We start from the raw sequence: 4,344 nt of genomic DNA on the forward strand, positions 1-4,344 counted from the left end.
CTTCGCCCCACCAGACCAAACACATCTCGGAAGAGTTGTAAAAAGAAAAAAAAGCCTTAAGACAGTGATGTTTGTCAATCTACACACACACACACATCCCCTCTCCTCTTTTCTCTTTCTTCTATTTCTCCCACATGTACATAAAAAAAAAAAAAGAAACACATACTGTATGTACTCCTCGACACAAACATGACTTCTTCTCGCGGGATGTAATGACTTGCACACGCTGACAAACAGGAAGCGGTGGAGGAAGCGGAGACGGACGGATGGACAAACGCTGGCTGGATTGTAATTCTTTTTAATGTCGTCTTTCTTTGTGAACGGCAGGATTTTTTGAGGCTCGCTGTGGCGTTTCTGTAAATGGGTTCTTGCAGTTAAAAAGGTTGCCCCATAGAAGTATGATAAAGTGGGGGGAGGTGATATTACATAAATGAATGATCTATTCTGTTGTACAGACTAAATAATGTTGCGTATGTACAAAAAGTGTAGTTGTGACATTATGTTTTAGAGTTGTGTTGCCATATTTTGTTTATTCTTATGGAGGCTCGGTCACACCAGCAAATAAAAAGGAGAAATTTCATGCAGAAATCAATTTGTTCCAATGGAATAACTGAAATCTGCACTAATTTTTTTTTACGTTGAATTTAACTTTGGTGAATTTGCGACCTGGAGAGTCCAAAACGGAGGAAGCTGTCATTGTCATGGCTTATTAGCTGTATTGAACCTTTACTTCACCTCCTCTGTTGGAGTATAAATTGCTCCACAAAAGGAGGACGATTCACAGAAAGTTATGAAACGGGGTCGATGTTACAAATATGTCTTCTGAAGTAACTGTGAACTTATTGTTCCTTTAGCGACTGAGTTAATGAGCCTGCTTGCTTATGGACACTTACTAAGCATTTGATTTGTCTAACTCTGAACTGCTGAAGCCTCATATTAGCCTTGGCTTGACGTTAAAATACATTTTTACACAGAATAAGCACTTTTGTGGCTTTAGAGAGGGATCTCTTTGCTGCCAGTATGGACAGGAAAAGAGGGATGATTCGCAGACAGTCACAAACCCGTCTTTTGATGTAACTCTGTGAACTTACTGTTCCGTTAGCAACCGAGCTAACAAGATTTCTTGCTAACGGGCTCTTAGCAAGCTCGCTTTTTCCACCTCTTCAAAAACTCGTTTAATGAAATTTAATTTACAGGTCCGTCATTTCCAAATGATTTTCTTAAAGTTTCCTAGAAAGAACTGTGAAATTTGGTACCAATTACAGGGAAAATGATCTTTTCATTGAAGGAACTTTTTCCAGATTTCACACTAGCATTGACTGGAAAATTGTCCCTATTTTCTCCACAATTAGCTACTTTTTCCCAGAAACTTGCTCGGAAATTATTTTTTTAAGAATGACAGACCTGTAAAAGAAAACGCTAATGAAATGAGGTACAGTCCTGAGAACAAAACGCCAAGAAAGAGTAAACAGCAAAGTACAGAAAAAAGCTGTTGTGACTGAATGGAGCTAAAGAAGTGAACCGACTAGCTTGCGCGAGTACGTCACCAAACTTCAGGAACAACATACGTTATGTCGTAATGACGCGCTGATAAATTTCAGTGTGCTACTTTCTGGTGTGACCAGGCCTTACCGATGAAACGTGTCTTTTTTTCTTTTTGCACTTTTGACAAGTGAATCAGATTTTGGGTTCAGTTACACCATGTCAGCGCATTTTTTTTTAAGTTTTGCTCTTGTTCAGGTTTCTTTGAATTATCTGCAGGTTTCAGACAATATTGAACTGCTGTGTATATTTTTGTACTTTACTGTATTTTGTCTTTTTTTTTTTTTTGGTATTAATTTATTCTCCGTTATTTATATGAAAGATGTAGAGAATGTTTCGTCAAATTATTTAAGGATATTTTTGTCATGTTTAAGTTATTTGATGACCGAGAAATCTTGAAACGTTTGTGAGCGTTCGTTCCTTTTTCCCGGCTTTTGACGAAAGAAACCTTGTAATATACGTTTGGAAAAATGATTTACCGTAATTTAAGAATGTAGACGTAGCCTCTTCGAGAGGAACAAACCCTTTGTTGATAATTGTCGGCTCCTTCTCCTCTCTCTCCCCTCTCCCCCCCGTGTATGATGACTCAGATCTCACCAAACACTCATTCTGTAAATAAGCCGAGTTTACTGACAAGCTTATTTAAAAAACCAAGGGGATTCCTACTCTTAGCTTTGACCTCGTACGGTTGATTGCATGTTCAGCATTCGTCTTTTCTTTGCATGTCGTTGTTGGAATTGTTCTCCTGTTCCCTTTTTCTCTCCACATTTATTTATGTATTTATGTTCTTTTATGTGCATTTGTTTTTATTTGCCTTTTGATTTTTTTTTTTTTTTTGTTTGTTTTTATTTTATTTTCCTCTTGCCCTCTTCCTTCCTTTTTGATTACTGTGCGCTCACAGTAACCGTGCAATGCATCCTCCCTACTCATTCTCTCAACGAGGGACCTCGCTGGCGATCGGGCCGCTCACTCAGACCAGCTGGGTGGGTGTTTGGGTTTATCAGAGAGAAAAATTAAAAGCAATACCTTTCATTGTTCGCTTTCCTCTTTTTCTACTGTGGGAATCCAGAGCACACAGAATGGACTCGGAGCACGGAGCGCTACTACTGAGCAGGATAACCACTGGCAATGTATTCCCTTGTGATGTTACTGTGAACAACTTCAGTGCTAAAGGAAATAAATCTGTTGACTTTGGAGCTGTGTGTGCACGATTTTTTTTTTTTTTCTCACCAGTTTGGGTTGTTAAGATATTTATTCACAAACGTATGTACATATTTTACATGATTATCTACATGCAGCAACAGAGAATTTTAAATGTACCATGTAAATGTCTTGTTTAAATCCCTTCAGACTGTAGTTTGTAAACACAAGGAACATATGGAGCCCTGACTCGCTACAACAAAACTGCACATTATTAATAAAAAACACTAAAATGGACACATCAGAAGTCATATAAAGTATATGGAAATGTTTTAGGTTATTTTCCTTTTCAATGCAGTGTTGGATTCACCAAACCATCTTTAGCTCACAGTTTAAAGGTTTGAAATCTCCAAATAAACTGTTAGCTGCTAGCATAACTGCTAGCATAGTTTAGCAACCTTAACTACACACGGCAGGTCAAGCTTTGGATTTCTCAGCATGCAAAGAGCTCTGTATTTTTTTTAGCTTTTCCAAAACCAAAATCATGATAAAAAAAAATGTAAAGAATGGATTAAATTGTGTATTTATCTTATATATTTAACAAATGTTACTGTGCCTGGCTAACCAGCTCACTAACTACAGTAGTAACCTAGCATTACTTCCAAGAGTAAGCATATTATTAGCTAACTAATAATTCATTTTAAAAAACAGTTAGTGTTGTGAGATCATAGGATATGTTATAAAAAGCCAACCACCATATGGATATTTGTCCTTTCACTCCCAAGCAAACATGTGTCTTTAGATTTGCTAAACTCATCCATTAGTCTTAAACCAAATCCTCAAAGACTTTTTATCTTTTTAAGTTAAAAGTAAAACATACTGTTTGACAAACAATAAGACATAAATCTAACCTCTCTGTTGCTTGTCCAAGTGTGTTTTTCTATAGTGTGCATTTAAACATGTTGGAGCAAAATAACTTTTTTTTTTTTACCTAGCTTTATAGCCTCAGTCTTTTTTTGTATCATGCATGTAGCAATTCAGTGTTGATTTAAGACCCTTTTGCATGTTTCCTGCTTTAAAATGAGGTTCCTGGAGACAGTTTTCAACCAGCTCTCTGAGTTTGGTGGAGCTAACATTGACTAGCTAGCTAACTGCCAGCAACAGTCATACTTTCAGCCAACAAAGTCAACGGACGGCGACTAAACTGAGAAGCTGCTTCTGTCTTTTTCTGTCTGAAGTCAAGAACACATAATATCAAAAGTTGCAATAAATTTCAATAATCTGCCGCCACTGAACTGCTGAAAAATGTTTTACAAGAAACCAAAATGTCGTTTTTTTGGTCTGACACTGCCAGGATCATAATTCTGGTGGGAAACCACGAAATCCCTTAAATTTTTTTGGCATATCATAAGAGCTTGACTCTAAAGTGTTTCTCACACACACAAAAATACTACATGTAATTAACATCTCTGAATTCCCAGAAACAATACTGAGGACGTGACCTCGGTTGGCAGAAACTTATTCCATTAAAGTCCTGAGAAATCTGCTTCTAGTACTTCAAGCTACTTCTATGTTCTGACAGTAAATAGTGAAAACATCTGATTGGTGAATATGATGAGTAAATGAGAGCACATCTAAGGAACGTGAGGGTTAAAGTCTTTG

This window comes from Thunnus maccoyii, chromosome 1 (genome assembly GCF_910596095.1).
Source record: "Thunnus maccoyii chromosome 1, fThuMac1.1, whole genome shotgun sequence".
NCBI lineage: Eukaryota > Metazoa > Chordata > Actinopteri > Scombriformes > Scombridae > Thunnus > Thunnus maccoyii.